We start from the raw sequence: 18832 nt of genomic DNA on the forward strand, positions 1-18832 counted from the left end.
GGGATGGGGCCCACAGCCGGTGAAGGGGACAAAAGGAAAGAACCAGGAGAAGGAACAACAGAGAGGCCAGGCCTGCAGTAAGCGGGACCACACGCGCTTGGGTTGGAAAGTGTGAGCGAGCAGTTTTGTGTGCGGTTTACAGGTTTGGGTGGGTGGGGCTGGGGGGCGGGGCGGAAGACAGGAAGCAAAGATGAGAAGAGGGATAGGGAAGGTGAACAGAAAAAGCACACAAAACCGTAAACAGAAAGAGAAGGAGAGAGAATCCAGACTTCTCCCTCCCGTTGTGCACGGAAACAGAATTTCTTAACCCTCCCACCATCCATTCACGAGATTCGCCAGAGGCAGGTCCGTGGCATCCTGCCAAAGCCCGCCCCTCAAAGCATCTGAGATGGAAGATGGAAGAGCGTGCTGATCGTGCCCGTCTCCACTGCGCAAGCACAGATGCAGCCCACCTGTACACAGATGTGGAAGGCCCACACTCTCTAAATGGCCCGCAACCTTTACAAATGATTCTGGACTAAGTTATCCCGAAATAGAACATTTTGATTACCCAAAAAATCTAGATACCAAACTAGGTCAATAAGATAATGGACCTGATTTAAATGAAAATCACAGGATTCGTAATGGGCTAAAAATGGTATCAATGTTCCTGCAGAGAAGGAATATAATTAAATGTATTTTTAAACAGCAGCTCCCCACTCCACCCCACTCGTACAGATCCCAGCCTGGCCACCAGAAATCCTCCACCTCACTGGAGTGGAATGTGCTGGCATGCCACAAGTTGGTCTGAAGAATGCACTTCAGAAGATCCCAAATGACACTGGTTAGCTGCATTCTTTCACTTGCAGATCACTGCGATGCACTTATAAAGCAAAAAGTCAAGTCACACAAACTAGGGAGCTGACCAGCCTGCCACCACTGTATATGGCAAGGAATCTCGTGCAAACGGAGGTATAACGGACACAGCTCTCTCGCCTACTGAAACAGGGGGTGTGGGGAGGCCTCGGGACAGGGACAGGCACTCGCTATCCATCCTCAGGCGTGTTGCACAGGCTAGGGATGAAGAGGGAGGGGAAAGGCATTCGTTCGTTCGTTCGTTTCTGGTTTCTTCCCTTCCTCCCTGCCTGCCTTTCTTTTGTGGTGCAGGGTCTTGTGGAGAAATTCTAACCCGTGAGTGCAACCGACTGCTGAACCCCTCACTGGAAAAGAAGGGCAAATGGTAGAGAGGAATCAGAAGGAATGATGCTCCGGAAGGGGAATGCAGTCATTACAATGAGCATGAGAAAATGGCTGTGGCTTTTGCTCAGATGTTGAGGTCAGAACCAGGACCAATGAGTCTGTTTGTCCGTTTGCAAAACTCCAGGGCCTTTGCAAACCGGGAATGGCTTCAGGGCTCAGATAGAAATAAACCAGAGTGCTATATGATGCCTGTCTTTCTCTTTCTCGTTCTCTTTTCCTTCCAGTATGTATACACAAACATACTATATTTTCACAGAATGATGTACTCCCCTTCTACATCTGCTTGTAAAACGTGCCTACGCCCCCAGCCCCCACCCCCCCACCATGTGCTGTCAAATTAGCATAGTAGCCCTTAAGAAACTACTGAGGTAGAGGAAAGAGGAGCTGGTAAACAAATGTAGAAGGCTCACATTATTAAGGTTAAAATATAAAATATACATAATGTTTTTTATTAGAGGCCCTTTGCATTAATATTTACATCATGGAAATCTCAGTGCGACATCAACTTGACTGCATCTAAATATTAAATATTCAGCAGAGATTATTTTCAAAATCTTTGTGGGTAGTACACCGGATTAGCAAATTGTCTCATGTTAAAATAAATGTTAAAAGCTCAATTCCAGCACATCAAACATTAAGTGCAAAATATTCATTCATCCTTAGAAAGTTTAAAAATAAAACCTGTTAAATGGCAATGAACTTGAGGAAGAAAGGAGAAGCCAGAACTTACTCACACCATGCAAGCAAACTTGCGATGCCTAACTCCCCAAGTCTCCTCCAGTGTTTGCTGATATCATCACACTGACACATGCAGAAAACCCCGCGGAGGTAAGAGGCACAGTGAATGGAAGTTCAGTGCAAAAATGAAAGTACAGGGTGATCTGTTTTTTAACTATAAGGTTTTAAAATGAACTCTGGTGGCTTGGGTATCAGCCAGGCGAGTGGTTCAGATCCACTAGCTGCTCCGTGAGATAAGGTTGGCTGTCTCCATCAAGATTTCCAGTCTCAGAAACACTATTAGGGTGACTCTATGAAGGGGTACTCCCTCCCCCCAAAAACGTGCACATCATTCTCAGGTAACTGACAGGCCTGATGGATTCCTTATGTCCCACCCTCCTTCCCTCCAGTCCACTGGCACAGGGCTGGGCTCCCACGCAGTACAGTTGTACAGGTGCACACTGGCCCAAGGTCTCTGCTCAACAGTCCAGAGGGGGCTGTGACTGCAAAGAGGTGCACTTTCTGCTAGTTCACAAAACCACCGCAGGTGATGGGAGGAGCAAGCCAATGCGTTTACTCTGACTCTTGAGCAAGGATTCAGGATTTGGGTGCCCACCTCAGCCCCTCTCCCCTGGGCCTTACAATAAATAAGAAGTCTTTCATGCACAGCAAGTTGGCAGGCACTGTGACCAGTGAATCCTTCTGTAAGTGACTTGTGGAAGTCACTCCAAAGCCCCAGTATTCTGAGTCAACAGCCAAGTCAAGTGCAGCACATCCCTACAACAGGTCTCGGGGGATTCTACATCCAGAAAAGGCTAGTCAGTTTAGGATAATCGGAGCTAATCCTAATACACTTGGGGTTGTTGTTATTTATAGTGACTCCCTGTCACCAGGGCCTCTAACCCGGGAAGTGATAACAGGGAAGCAAATGTGTGACAAGGGTCACTGCAGAGTGGGTGAGCTGAGAATAGCCAGAAAGTGCAATGCTCAGCTTTTGGATCAAAGACATTACACACACACACACACACACACACACAGATCTCCTATTACTTCAGTGTAGAGAGCCTATAGGAATGAGACAGACACACACACACACACACACACACTGATCTCCTATGACTTCAGTGTAGAGAGCCTATAGGAATGAGAGACAAAAACCGAAAGGTCAAGCAGGGGAAAGAATGCTCTGGGCAAGCATGAGTCGGGCCACGCATCTGTTCTGAGTCTGCTGAGAAGAAAAAAATAGATACCAGTAATTTCTAGGGGATGAGAAGCAAGATGACAAAATAAGCTCTTACAGGCTGAAACCCTCTGTAAAGTTGGGGGTGGGGGGCTTGGTGGAAAGAGGCATCCGAGTCCTTTACACTGTCATGGGAGGAACTTGGTCTAGCAGTGACTTTGGCATATGTTGGGCTTCTCAGCGGGAGGAACCAGCTGGGGGCTGGGGAAACTGGTGTTTTTGGAGAAACAGAAACAGCTGCTTGAGCACGAGGGTCGGAAGGAAGTTCTCTTCCCTACTGCCAACCCACAAGACATAACTATAGACCAGTTGCAAGGGCGAGTACAAGGAGACAGTAAATAGACAACAGGAGCGACCGCGGATGAATGGCCTGAGCTCTTCAACAACGGAACCCTGCTGGCAAACAAGGAAGGCGAACCCACCTGCCAATGAGATGGGGGCCCTCCCAGCAGGAATCCAAGTTTATCTCTGTCAACAACTATTGGTGACCTATGCAATAAGTTAACAGGTTCAGGAACAGGATGGACTGGGAGCTCAACAAAGGAGGAAGAGGTTGACCAGCCAATCTTTAAGCCTTCTCTCCCAAGGTTAATAATCTCAGCGTTGCTAACAAGGTACATGTATCTGATGGAGTGGTTCATGTTCACTCATTTCCCGACTGTGGACTTCGTGAGGCAGAAAAGAGCAAGCAGGTGGGAAAACAAGAGAGTCGGTCCACCCTAGAATGATCACGTCCTAAGTGGGAGGTCTTAGTCACCTCTGCTGCCCTAGGACATTGTAAGTGGGTACCAGTATGGAAAGGGATCCTAGTGGCACAGTGGTGAAAAGGACTTGGCCACTAACCAAATGCTTGAGTTCAAACCCACCAGCTCCTCTGCTGGAGAGATGTGACAGCTTGCTTCCAAAAGATGTGCAGCCTTGGCAACCCTCTGGGGGCAGTTCGGCTCTGCCCTATGGCTCAGCGAGTCAGAATCGATTTCGTGGCAGTGTGATTGCTGTTGCTGTTTTAACCATGGCAAAAATATTAACGGGCTTAGAATGAATATCAAATATAACCACCACGGGTTGTTTTAATGGGAAAAAAGAAGAACGACGACATGGAAAAAATATTACAACATTTATAAAAGTTGTCAAGATGACTATGTGTGATTAAAAAAACCAAAACACTGCAGTAGGCTCGCTTCTGACTCATAACAACACTGTAGGCCAGGGTAGAACTTCCCCCAGTCTTCCCAAGGCTGTAAGTCTTGATGGAAGCAAATGGCTACAGGAGTGGCTGGCAGGGTCAAACCTCTGACTATTTTGCTAGCAGCTGAGTACTTAAGCACTGCACTAGCAGGAGACCCTTGTGTGACAAAGGGAGGCAAATGAGAAAATGTTTCCCTTTCTAAAAGGCTCTTTTTTCAGTATTCAATTCTCCTAAATCCTGACATTTATGCTTGCTTGAGGAAAAAAAAAAAACTATTTAAGTAAACACTTCCCACTCTGTTACTCAACCTTGAGGCAAGCAATTTTGATTAAACAACCAAAAAATGACTTCATGCAAAGGACTGGTCATGCTGCAGCCTGCCATCTCCCCAGGCGCTGGATGGGCACTTGGGCCAACTAAGCCGTCAGTTCTCCATCCCTGGGGTGATTGCCCCCCGCCCCCCCACCTCTTCTTTGAGATCTATGCTTCAGCCTCGGTGTGGGATCGATGTCCATGTCAGTCGAAAAACACGGGTCCCTGAAGAGCTCATCACCCTTTTCTGTTTTGATGACCACATGACCACATGACCAGAACGCATGCTTCTCCCCTTGGTCAACTCCTCAGTTCTGAACCTGGGATCCTGTGACTTCCCATTGCCCAACCCAGCTGCTCCGCTCTCTAGAACTCTTGCCACTCAGTTTCTCTTTCCCTTTAGCTTCTCCCTTCTCTGCGAAGCATTTCTAAACCACAATTCACCAAGTCAGGGGCCAAGTGCATATCAGACTCTCAACTGCCTACACACGGCTACCTCATTTGGTTATTGAAGAGGCATCTCGAACTTCACACGACCAAAACTGTCCCCTCCATCCTTCGGGTAAACCTGGTGTTCCTTCCGAAGCTCCATCGGGTAAACCTGGTGTTCCTTCCGAAGCTCCATCTTCATTAATGGAATCACTCACCTGCCTGGGGCAAAACCAGGGAATCTTCTCCCACTCCTCTCTCTCAATCATGCAACAAATCCAGCAACTCTGCCTGCAAAAGAGCCTCCGGCATAAATACCAAATACCAACCCTCATCAGAAATACTGGAATAATCAAACTGAGTTCTCAGTGTCTACCTCTGTGATTATTATCACATCTATTTAGACGATATCATGTACTACTGTTGTAAATTCATTGAATTAAGCGTCATGGAAAGTACCCGAATGAGCACTTGCCTAACTTTACAGACTCTTTGGAATATTTAATTTTGTACTCTTTGGGGCAGTGGTAGTAAAATACGTAAGAGCAAAATATTTTCTCTTTCAATGATTGCTGTGTGTTGAACCCAACGACGTTATGTTCACCATGTTATGCAATCATTATCTCTTTCCAACTTTGTCCACCACGCTAATAGAAACTCAGCGCTGCCTTTCAACAATCACTTCTGCCCCTGGTAAACGCTAATTAAAATCGGTCTTTATGCACTTGCCCACGTTAGAGTTTTCACATAGGTGGAATCACATAGCACTTGTCCTTTTGTGTCATATCTGATTCTCTCAGGATGTTGGCAAGCTCGTCCATGCTGTAGCAGAGATCAGAACTTCCTTTCTCTTGAATAAACAAGCAATATTCCAATGCTGGACAAACCACATTTGTTTCTCCAAACGTCTGCTGTTGCTGGACGGGTTCCATTAGGGGCTACTGTAAAGGGTGCCCCAATGAACACTCGTTGGTCGACAACAGACCGCCACTCTTACGCTAGCACTAAATTCTTTTTTTCCCTGTTTATCATTATTTATTATCCATGTTTCTTTCTTTCCTTTTTAATAAATCATTTTAGTGGGAGCTCACACACCTCTTGTCACAGTCCATACATCTATCCATTGTGTCAAGCACATTTGTACTTATGTTTCTAGCACTAAATTCTATGCTCCATACTACTTTCAGAATACTCATTCAAAAAGCTAACTGATATTTTTATTTCACCTTCTCAAACCTTCCAGAGACCTTCCAGCCCACTTAAAATATAATCCTAAATTTCACCTAGTCTTTGTGGTTCCTTATAGTCCTGCAGCCTCAAAGCGACCTCCACCTTCATTCCCTACCACCATTTCTTTTGCTGGGGAGCCCTGGTGGCACAGTGCTGGGGCACTCAGCTACTAACCCAAAGGTCAGCAGTTCAAACCCACCAGCTGCTGCCCAGGAAAGGTGTGGCAGCATGCTTGCATAACAATTACAGCCTTGGGAACACCTTGGGGCAGTTCCATCCTGTCCTGCAGGATCATCAGGAGTTAGATTGACTCCGCAGCAATGGGTTTTGTGGAGATAATTCCCCTCGCTCACCCCACTCCAGTCACACTGACTTCATTACTCATTCCTAAGCATGTACGCATTGTGAGTGCTACTATCTGTTCACCTGGATTAGTCATCTCTCTGGGAGTGCTAAGGAGCCCTGGTGGCTCGGTGGGCTAGGCATTAGGCTGCGAGCTGCAAGGTGGCTGCAGGTAAAGAACCACCAGTGGCTCTAAGAGAGCAAACATGGAGCTGTCTGCCTGGGAATGAAGCACAGTCTGGGATTCACATCACTGTGAATCAGAATGGACACGGCGGCAGTCAGTTATGCAAATCTTAAATGTATCCAGTGATCTTTAAGCCCACATCTCTGAGCCAGTCTCAGAATCCACACTCTGCTTTTAAGGTTTCTCAAGGTAGATGTCCTTGTGCCGACAAAAATTAGACGCTGCAAAAGGGAGTTAGCTGTTCCCACATTAGCAGGCAGGGAGCCTTGAAGTAGTTGCCAAGTGCCACTATTACTTCAGACCACCATCAGCCAACTGCCAAATCCTGCCATGCTCTCCACCATGAGGTCTCTATTTGCCCTCTTCTCGTCTTCCTGTTCCTGTCCTAGGTGCCTTGTGTGGGAAGGCCCACTCCTCCTCCATCACTCAGCTCCCTCAGGTGGCTGCAACCAATGGCCCTCCAGTGGTCAGACACCCAAGTTCAGGTTCATGATTGTCAGCCTCCCATCCCATCTCCCACCACCTCGATTGCCTTCTCCAGTCCCCACACTGTCCCACAAGTCTCATGGCCGTCTTCACACCTAACTTGATTAAAATTAAATCAGTTAAAAATCCAGTGCTTTTGTCACCCCGGCTGAATTTCAGGGATTGCTGGGGTTTACCCTCCTGCACAGAGAAGTCAAGGAAAGTTCCCATTAGTCAACTGGGTAGTGCTAGAATCTGTCCCCTCGCATAGTTCAACTCACACCAGCCAACAAACGAAACCCACGCGTGGTTCTGCATATGCCCCACACCCAACGGTGCCTTCTGATTGAACTGTAATACCGTGCCCTCTCCACCGAAAGCTCTCCCGAAATGTTCCTCTCTGAGCTCCAGCCTAATTGGAAAGGACGGCGGATTAGATACTCTTTCTCCTTGCCTACATGAGCATACATTTCCTTTCATGAAACTCCTTTTCTGTGCTGAGAAAATGCTTACAATCATTATTCACTGGTGTCTTCTTCAGCTTCGGGGCTACGCCTTCACCATCTCGTCCATCAGGTTGACTATTTTAGACCACAAGCTCTCTCTCGGGCGCAGGGCCAATAGTGACTGGCAACCTGCAGAGGCATCTCCGGGGTGCGTGTGCTTTCAGGGCGGGGTGAAGAACAGCAACAGCACCGCAGGAAAGCATCTGGCGTTTGGAGTTGGCCAGCTCGAGTCCCGAGTCTCTGTTCCACTACTCTTCACCAGATTTGGGGCATGTTACTTAACCCCTCCTTGTCCTCAACTTACACATCTCTAAACAAAGAAATGATAACCGCCTTTGGTAGAGAGGGTGGCTGTGTGAAAAGCTCACACATTTGGTTCGATTACTGACATCGAGCACCCACTCAATAATAACTAACGACGATGATAGAGCTGACCATGGTGGTAGCACTTATTTTAAAGAGTTATAAATAAAGCAAATTTGTATAGTACTTAAACAGATTAACAAGAAGACGGAAAGAAGGCTCCACCGCAGTTGCTCGTCCTACAGAGGCACGGAGGCTCGCGAATGTTTCTGATACAATGTAACACGTGCTACTTAAGAACACGTATCGGAAAATAAGTATCAGAGTAACCTAAATTTGAATGTTTTCAATCTGCTTCTTGTATAAAAGCCCCATAGTTTCCAATCCTTTGGAAAATTTGGTTCAGGGACAGTGGAACCTTACTTGGCAAATGGAACAAGTTTCCATTAATTAAATGCAAGAAGGATGATTTCATTTTAAAAGTGAAATGTGGCTGACTGGGCAGGACACAACCACACATGCAGTGTTTTTCACAATCTGCAGGGCAGAACCATAGAGAGAAAAACCACATCGGGGGGACACCTAGATGTGGTTGTTTTGTTGTTGCATGCTTCCTGGTGCACCATCCCAGGGGACAATGAAATCAGCACACACATTCCACACATTCAGAGAAGGGGACATCTCTTTCTCTCTTGCCATCGGTAGCTGAAATTCAGATGCGACAGTGTGTTCTCAATCATCCAAAGCCACTGAGTCTGCCAAGCTGGTTTGCCCAATGTTCTCGGAATGGTTTTTAAATGTCCCAGACAGACACATGGGAAGTTGCTAGGAGCGCACATTTTCGGGTCCTGTCCTAGGGAGAAAGATGAGGCTGCCCATTCTCAGAAAGACTGACAGCCTCAGAAACCCCCTCGAGGGCCACGGTGGGTCCGAACAGACTCAGTGGCCAGGGGGATCCTAGACCACCTGCATCAGAAGCTCTGAGATGGGGCCCACCAATGTGTGTTTGAAGCTTTCCCAACAAACCAGGTAAGCACAGGCCTGTGTGTGTTTACTAATCTACAGTGAATAATCTCATGTTGCCACCAAAGATTCTGCTTGTACGTCTGGCTGGCATCCGTCTCTCTCAACCCCACAGCACCTTTTCCTAAAGAATCAAAAACCTCTTTGCAAAGTGACAGTCCCTGGACAATTCCGTTCATTATAGTGAGTCAGCACATGCAAACCTGTGGGTAACCCACCCTTCCTGAGGCCGGGGCACAGGTTTGTGTGGGAGATGGCCCGTAAGTGTGTGCCTGAACTGCACCTGAGAGAAAACCAGCTGCCAGTCCCTCACGGGGATCCCAGGGGGGCCACGCAGAACTGTGTGCCACAGGCTTGGCTTGCCTGGCTGACTGTTCCACAGGCTGCCTGCTTCTGAGCCACCTCTGGGCGGCCGTAAACCTCCAACTTTCGGTCAGTGTCTGGGGGCACTTTAACTGCTTGTACCACCAAGGACGCTAAATGGCACCGAGGTGCCAGCAGAGAGGTCACGAGACCTCATCTCCAACAGGCAAGGGTGCAAAACATCTACCCTGGGCTCTCTCCTGTATTGCTGCCTGCTGTGTGTGCAGCCTCCCTGAGATGTATGCCCGAGTGTAGAAGTTAATGGCAAAATTAGCCCAGAAAAGGCCAACCCCCGTGGCTCTACAGCACAAGGAGCTGGGCCCCGCGGAGAAAGTAAACCCCGGAATCACTTGTTTCATTTGCCACGTGGAATGGACTTGAGTAAGACCCTTGACCCAAATTGTAGGTTTTCATTTTCTGGGCCTTCATAGGATGAATTCTTCAGCAAAAGAAACAGAGGCACAATATACAGGCCTGTGCTGGGGTTCACTGAAGAAAACTCCTAGCAATTTTAAAATTCAATTTTGGAAAACAGAAGGATTAAGGAAGTGTAGCACCCCCCACCCCCACCCGCCCCTCCAGTGATCTGAAAGACAAAACGGGAAAGCTACACAATACCCTGTTTGGACGTTTTTCAAGACCTGAGGTTCTGGGAGAACTGGAGGCGGCGGCTAGATCTCCAAATCCTAATAATCGCAGACACATGTTTATAGTGAGACTGCCTTAGACGGCGTCTGTGGTCAACTTGTAAAAGGCTCAAAGAGAAGGAGAGCTCAGGTTAATGCTTCGAAGCTTGTGAGTTGACAGTTCCATGCTCATAACTTAAATCGATTCTCCCGCAGAGTGCCTTCTGCACTTCGGAGCAAAAGAAGATAAGAGTAGATATACAGGACATTGAAAGCCCTGTGCTTTATAAAAGTGGGTTTTGCTTGAAGATTCTTTTTACCAGGAATTTATAGTCACACGGTGTCTTTAAATTGTGAGTCACAAAGGCAACCTGTCTTCTACATTCCAGAGCCATGTACACACGGCCCACTTCTGGAAGGAGAAAGCGGACCAGCAGTGATGGCGGGAGAGTCCCACACAGGGACAAGAGGACAGAGAAGTAAGACATTTTTGCTTTTCCACTTAAAATCTATGGATTCTATTTGGGATTTTTGCTCATATGTTTGTATGTCTGTCTTTGTTTTTTTCTCCTTTTTCTTTAAACTACACTGAAGGCAGAACCAACGGCACCAAACAGCGACGACAAAGTCCCTTGAATTTCCAAATTACATCATGCAAACAGGTAGGGCACTGGGCTGTGACTGAGAGGTTGGCAGTTCGCCTCTGCCCAGAGATGCCTTAAAAGAAAGAGTGGATGGCACACTTCTGAACAGCACCCTCTGAAAACCCTCAGAGCAGTCTTACTCTGATACACTGGGGGTTGCCGCGAGTCAGCGTCAACTCGATGGCAACTGATACTAGCCACTAGAAATAAAATCAGTTTTAGAAATAAATTAATTTTAAACACATAAACCTGTGTGATGGGTCCTCTAACTTTTGGTAGCCTTTACTCTGAATGTCCCTTAAGAACACTAGGAAGTAATTTCAGCAAACATTTGAATGTTATCATCAGGGAAGAGGAGGCTCTCAGCTGGTAGATTCCGCCATGCTGCAAAGGAAGAAACTGAGGCTGGAGAGGTCAAGGGATGTAGCCACGTCACTGAGCTTACTGGTGCTGGAGTCCACCCTCGTCCGCAGCTTAGCAGCAGCTTATGCTCATGATCATTATCATGTGACGCGTCACATGTTAATGCTCATGATCATTATCACGTGACGCGTCACATGTTCTGCAGCACTGTCGGGTGTTCAAGACCTAAACCATAATCCCGAATTTATTACAACTTTACAAAAACATAACTCATTTGGAACCAAAGTTTGAGATTCTCATTGGGGCTTGCATTGGACACTGATCTACATGCCAGTCAGTCACCTCATAGGCATGAGAAAGCTGGACAATGAATACGAAAAGGACAGGGAAGAATCGAGGTGCTGGCACAGTGGCCTGCGCAAAGGATACCGAAAGTCCCACGGACTTCCAAACGAAGCAACAAGCTGTCTTGGAGGAAGTACAAACAACCAGAATGCACCTTGCCAGAAAGCGTGGAAAAATGTTGCCTCGTAGCCTTTGGGCATGTTAGCAAGAGAGAGCTGTCCCCGGGAAAGGACCTCGTGCGGGTCAAGCAGCTGGGCAGCAGGACAGAGGAAGGCCCTTGGTGAGGAGGACGGACGCCGTGGCTGCAACCATGGCCTCACACATAACCGTTGTGGAGACGATGCAGGCAGGGCTGGGCAGTTTCATTCTGCTGGCCCTTGGCTCTCTAGGTTGGAACCTAATGGCAACACAGAATCTAAACAGAGGCGACGTGACAGGAGGGCTAAGACTATAGACTCAGGAGTTTTCGGCCGGAATTTGACTCTTGCTCGTACTTCATTGCGCAACCCTGTGGAAGTTACCCAGATGCCTGCTTTTTCTGGTCTGTAGCGTAGCCATTAAAAGTCGTATCTTCCTGATTGATAGGGTTGTGAGGGATACATGTGATAACTTATGCCAAGGGCCTACCAAGGTGGCACTGGAGTTAAGCACTGAGCTGCCAGGCGAGAGGCCGGCTTAGGACCCACCAGCCCCTCTTCCAAGAGCAAGATGAGGGAGCCTACTGCCGTGCCGATTCAGAGCAGTGCAAACCCCGTGGGGGCCACTCTCGTCTGTCTTCTAGGTCTGCTATGAGCGGGAATGCCTCTGACACCGGGTGCAGGGTTTGGGTTTACAGAGCCAAACGCCTTGCACACCATTCAATGAGCATTAGCCATTATTCATCAGCCCTTCAATGCACACACTCGCTAAAAGGTAGAACCTTCCTGGCCAATCCTACTCTATTATAACCTTGGTATCCTTCCCCAAACTTGATTAGAAACACTCGTCTTTAGAGAGTCTGCCTTTACCATGCGTTAACAACTCTGGCCAAACTCTACCTCTTTTCGCCATCAGAACATTCTAGAAAGCTCACATGTTACAGCAGGCGTGAAAGCTGTGGAATGACAAAAGTTCTTGAGCTAAACACAGACTTTGTTTCCAGCTTACCGCGAATCACCGCCGGGAGAGGAGAGCCCTTCCAAGTGCTTCTTCTCAGATCTCCAGATCATTCAAATGCCCCTGGACTGTTTCCCCAGCTGCCTGCAATGTGCATTTATCCTAATGGGTTACTCCTGGGTCTGCCCTCCACCCCGCTCAGGAGAAGACCTTTCCTTCCTCAGCCGCTGACCCTGCCTGAAGCATCCCGCTTTTCTTCTTGCCCCTGGTAGGCAAAGACTGGGAGAGAGAGCAAGCCAGCCCTCTCTCCTCTAGGATCAAAGTGCCCAACACACCTGAGACTAATTTCTTCTCACATCTGATGAAGGTAGTTTTCCACTATGCCCTTCAGTAGAGGAGAAGCTAACCAGATCCCGGTGACCGCTGAAAAAAACCCACTCTTTCAGGCACAAACAGAATCAGCAATAACTGACGATCGAAACATACCTGGAATGCTTTGCCTCACATATTTTTCAGGTGTCTTATAGCACCACTGAATGTCAGCCAGCATACCAGCCCTGGCCGACAGGCCGACAGGGAAATTCGACTATCTCAGCCAGTTACCAAGGCATTTCAGGGATAGTTTAAAATGCTTACCACAGTGACGAGGACAAGCTACCCCAAGCGCCTGCTGTCAATCTTGTGCCATCCTTGATGTAAAAAGAATGACAGGAGGGTGGTGTCTGACCTCTTCTAACTTCACACGGTGACGGAGGAGACTCATCAGCATCAGCTGCCCACGGCTAGTTCCTGACACTGAAGTCAGACCTGCCTCCAGCCGCCAACCTTCCTTCCCAATCCTGACACTACCCACCCCTCTCACCCCACGCTCTGCTTTTCAGCGGGGTTGGCTAATTGGTTGCAATGGCCTCACAGAACTCACAGACAATACTCATGATTATGAGGTTGATTGCAGAAGTTAACAAGGTCTAAAAGAGAAACACTGGGGACACGGTTGTTTGATCAAGACAAGTTTCCTCTGTGCTGTGCCCATAGGCCACTCTCTCTGGCCTTTGACCTCTTGATCTGGCCTCCGTCCTGCTCCCGCAATGTTACAAAGCTCTTTTAGGGCTTCCAATAAATGCCAAAAGGGCACACCACTCCAAGATTAGCATCAGCCTGAAGGAGGCTCAAATCTGGTTCTGGGAGTCCGCAAACCCAGCTCCCCCAATGACGTGCCTAGAGGCACCCCACTCCACAAGGCAAGCTCCTGCCCGAAAGCTTTCCTAGCTCCCTGCACTGGGAAACCCATGGCTTTGTCCTATGATCAGCTTCACGCCCTGCTGCTGCGACTCCTCTCTTGCTCCTGGGGAGTCGCAGCTGTCTCCTGGACCAAAGAAGTTCAGTGAGCAGGGTTTCACAGTCCACAGGACATGTTCCACGCCTGGCTCTTCGCTCTGGCTGGTTCTGACATGGCTCATTTCATACCCCTAAGAACAGCGATCACAATGAACTGTTAACAATCTCTCAAAACCGAAGATACGATCAGCATCTTTGCTTTGCCCACCTTCTCTTTCCTAGGTAAAGAGTGAGGGTCACAAAATCTAAGACTGTATTAAACAATTTACTGCTGGTACTTCCATAAAGGGGCTGACATTTGCCAATGTCTAGTTTCATCCCAAAAGCATAAGAACCTCCTGAGAACTTAAAACCACACCATCAAGGGTGTGGGGCATGCCCTTGCTGCTAACAACTGAACTGAGGAGAAGGGTCACAGTCAATTCATTTGCATAGAGTTAGGGACCCCTATGAGCTTACCCAGTGAGCGCCACAAGTAAGGCAAACAGCTTGGAGGGTATGCATTACAGTCCGTTGATATGGCCCCTGCAGCCACAACCCTTCATGTGACAATTCTAATCCAGATCTCTCACGGCTGCCATCCCATTGTGGAGGCCATTCTCTACTACACTAATGGACAGGATTAGGATGGGATTAAGATCTGACCTCTGAAGAAGGTACAGACCCAACCACCTCTTTTGTCTGCTTGGGGTCCTCTTTAAGACCCCACCTTAGAAGAAGGTGTGAACCAAACCACACCCCAAGGGTCCTTGGCAGTGGCACCTCCAACTCTCCCTTGGTAGGGGGTGCAGATGAAAACAACACCCTTTGTTTTCCTTGGAGAGGGTATGTTTCCTGGCACCACCATGCAGTTCTAACATACCTCCCCTCCTTGGGAAGTCAGGCCTGTTTCCTGACTGAGTGTTGGTAGAAGAAGACCAGCTGTGACTTGTTCCCACGTTGGGCTTCTGGCTCTGGAAATTGCACTTGCCTAGACCTCTGCCTGACCTTTGGATCCGGGGCTGACCAGCACCCACCACCCTGTGAGACATTTCCTCAGTGCACTGAGTTTCTGTGGGCCGCTGCAGTGAATCGCAGAACCCAGGAACATGAGGGAATAACGGCAAGATGGGGAAATGGAGCAGAAGAGCGTCTTGGAAAAGTTGGATGTTTGGGATATCTTTAATCTTGGGTTTCATCGGGTATAAATTCTAAAAGAAACGATTACCACAAAGTGTATTCCCATTTCTTTTACTTTCCTGTAGTTCTTTCTCAAAGTTAGTTCTGTTAGAAAGAAACAAGACAAACCAGTGGCCATCTAGCTGGGAAACAACAAAGTCCAGCCAGTGTGATCATGAGGTGTTAGTGGGATCAGATATCAGGCATCAGAGACCCAGAATTTAAGAAGATCATATCAATGTGAATGAGGGGGAGTGCGGAGTGGAGACCTAAAGTCCATCGATAGACAAATAAACATCCCCTTACAGAAGGATCACAAGGAAGAGATGAGTCAGTCAGTATAGCACCAATGAAACATATATCTTTCCTATAGTTCTTTAATACTTCCTTCCCCCGGCCCTCCCAATATAATGATCCCAATTCTACCTTACAAATCCAGCTAGACAAGAGCATGTACATGGGTACAGATAACAGCTGGAAACACAGGGAATCCAGGACAGATAAACCCCTGAGGACCAATAATGAGAGTAGTGATACCAGGAGGGTCAGGGGAAAGTGGGGAGAGAAAGGGGGAACTGATCGCAATGATCATGGGGCACAGACAACAGGAAAGTGGGTGAAGGGAAACATAGGAGAGTGTTAGATATGACAAAATAATTAAAAAATTATCACGGGTCATGAGGGAGAGAGGGCCGGGGAGGGAGGGGGGAAAATGAGAAGCAGATACCAAGAACTCAAGTAGAAAGAAAATGTTTGAGAATGATGATGGCAACAAATATACAAATGTGCTTGACACAATGGATGCATGTATTGTGATAAGAGCTGTTTGAGCCCCCAATAAAATGATTTTTTTTTTTTAAAAAAGCAGCATAAACCAGTGGATACAGCCAGGCATGGCATTGAGTGATGTCTTCATGCTTTTTGACCGAGTTCCTGGCAGAGTCGATGCTGCCCCTCCTTAAGCACCAGTCTTCCATCCCAGGTAGGAGAAGCACACAGCTGCCAGGGGATCTTTGAGGAAACGGAGCCCTTCACAACGCAGGCCTTTCCCAGCACCACTCCTCCATCCGCGGCCGTCTCTGCTGAGTTCTCTGTCGTCCAGGGGATCTGGTGGACCAGTGACACTGCGTGACTTATTTCCCGACACATTTTAAAGCTCACAGGCTTAGGGCGTGTGTTCAGAAACATGGGGCTTGTAGGTTTGGCTGCGGCAGATGCAGGTTTCCCTTGGCTCAGAATGCTGGTCGACATCATCTGACTCCACCCCATCCCCAAGTCAGCCCCCCGCCCGCCACCCCCACGCCACTCAGCACACTCAGTGCGACCACTCATCTCTGTTAGGACGGTGACTCCCAGCATGGGGCACGCGCCTGGTATGGAGGGAAAGCTTGGTGATGAGCGAGCAAACTGCTCCTCCACTGAGGTAGTAGACCAATGATTTGTCTGGAGATTGGGGACCACAACTGGGAACAAGAAGTTACCCAGCCAGGTAGATTCAGAAGGCTTCTTCTAGGGAAAGCCAGTGCTAGACCCAGACGAAGCAGTGGTCTATGTCCGGCTGTAACACCAGCTACTGCATCTTTTTCGCTGTCCTGTGTGTGTGCTAGCTGCCCTCAAGCCACCCCAGATGCACGGCAGCCCCTTTACAATAAAACAAAAAACACGGTCCGGCCAAGCCTCGTTCCCGTGATTGGTGATGAGCTGCCGACAGGACACTGTGGCCCCTACAGTGATTTTCAGAAGTAGACTACCAGGCCTTTCTTCCCAGTGCATTTCAGTCTAGAAACTGTTCACACTTGTTCCGGGTCACAGCAACGCCAGCTTCCTCTGGCACGAGGCACACGGGTTTCAAACACGGGTCTCTCCTATGAAAGGTCAGAATTCTATCACTCACCTCTTGGTGTGCTCTACCCACCCTCAATTCCCAGGGGTGTCCCTTGGGGAGTGCAGTCCTCTCTACCAGTACCCCCAAGGATGACTTTCCCAGTGGGCAACATTACCAGTACTTTAACTCTGCCCTCAGCTGGTGCTGGTGGCGGACTCGCCCAAACCAAACCCGCTGTCATGGAGTCAATTTGGACTCACAGCGGCCATACGGGGCGGAGTATAACTGCCCCTGTGGGTTTCTAAGACTGTGAATTTTTACGGGAACAAAGCCTCCTCTTTCTCCCTCAGTGGAGGACTGGTTGTATGCATTTTTTAAAAAGACTTAGAACTATTATCCTTCTAAGAGCTTAAAACTTAATGGCTTAGAGATAAAAGCCTCAGGCAGAAATGAAAGGTCACTGGCCCACCACAGAAAAATCGCTCTGCGATGCAAAACACTATACTGGACTTGGTGCGAATCTCAGGTCTCCCTCTTGCTGGCTGGTTCTTAGGCAAAACATGCCCGTCCCCTCTGCAATATGAACATTTCGCACATGTAGAGAGACTAGTCCCTGGAGAAGGACACCATGCTTGGTGGAGCCGAGGATCAATGAAAACGAAGAAGCTCCTCCGTGAGATGGATGGACACGGTGGCTGCAACAGGGGGCTCAAACCTAGCGACTAGCGTGCAGATGACACAGGGCTGGGCAACACAGTGCCGCCCTGCTGGACACAGGGTGGCTAGGAGGTGGGACTGGCTCCACAGCATCCAACAACGACAACGACATGGAGAAACCGGAGAGCACAGTGCTCGTTGTCTCCCGGGGCTGCGTTATGGATTTTAGCATTTGTAACCCCAGTGCTTTGTAAAATCTCAAGGGTGCAACGAATGAGCGTAGTGAAGAAGGGAGGAGAAAACTATTCTAAGAACTCGAACTTCAAGGTGGACGGCAAACCGGCACCGCACTAAATGAGTCTCAAGAGCACCACGCTGCTCTCTGCAGGGCCTAACACTTAAGAGAGATGTCAGAAGTACGAAGGGTCCCAGCCTTTAGACCTGGTGTCGGCTCGGGGATGCTAGTGATAAGGAGCAGGAGAAAGCTCTCTTTTGTTGAGTGATAACCACGTACCTGGCATGACTGGGAGCATCTGATCCTTATCGTGCTCAACTTGACAGTGGGCCTCTGGAGTAGTAATAACATGATCCCCATTTCACGGAGGAGAACGTGGACTAAGGTCTGGGAGTTGAATTCAGCCCCAAGCGGTTCGCGCCCTGAGCTCGGACGCTGCTTAACCTCCTTGGAAGGAGAGGATCCGGGCATCAGGAAGTGAGAGCTGAGCCTTTGTTCAGCAGGGCTGAAAGGACGAAGCAGAGAGAGGTGAAGCTTACGAGCCAGGTGGAATGGAGTTACCGATAGGGAGAGGAAGAACGCTGGTGTGAAAGCCCCAAAGGAAGTTCTTCAAGGGAAGGCAAACCCTGGTCTCTGTGTGTGGAAGGAGACAGCTGGTGGGGTGCAAGGAGAATGGCTTCCTCCCCAAGTCCCCAGCAAGGCACCAGCCACGCTCATCAGTTATATGCTCATTCTCGGGGGTACAACCTGCAGCTGCGACAATGGAGGGCGGCGGAGTGAGGGCGCGCCGAGAACGCTGCTGCCATCCACAGAGCCCAGTGCCACCTCTGAGCATTCGGCACCCTGCCTGTGAGCAGTGAGGGGAGGAAACAGCTCAAGCTAGCTGTCGCCGCCAGACTGCTAATGAAAACCAGGAACAGTTTTGCAAACAAAACTGCCTGCTCTCCACAATTAAAGGTCCACAGAGAATAACAGGCGGTCCCTCAAACAAGACCCCCTTC

At 48.6% G+C, this 18832-nt stretch overlaps 1 protein-coding gene across 4 annotated transcripts in view; it reads right to left on the reverse strand.

Annotated features, from left to right (window-relative positions):
- SAMD4A (sterile alpha motif domain containing 4A) overlaps positions 1-18832 on the reverse strand; it is a 265015-nt gene that overhangs the window by 167727 nt on the left and 78456 nt on the right. The window contains exon 1 of one of the 4 annotated variants that reach the window (XM_045287725.1): positions 13255-13270. The exons of 2 other annotated variants lie outside the window; for them this stretch is intronic. The gene's annotated coding sequence lies outside the window, so the exon portion shown is untranslated. Of the gene's footprint in view, positions 1-12669; positions 12691-13254; positions 13271-18832 lie in introns of those variants that run through there. One more of the 4 variants, XM_045287724.1, reaches the window with a different exon arrangement.

Source organism: Echinops telfairi, unplaced genomic scaffold (genome assembly GCF_000313985.2).
Source record: "Echinops telfairi isolate 266 unplaced genomic scaffold, ASM31398v2 ScPeMD7_18;HRSCAF=68, whole genome shotgun sequence".
Classification (NCBI taxonomy): Eukaryota; Metazoa; Chordata; class Mammalia; order Afrosoricida; family Tenrecidae; genus Echinops; species Echinops telfairi.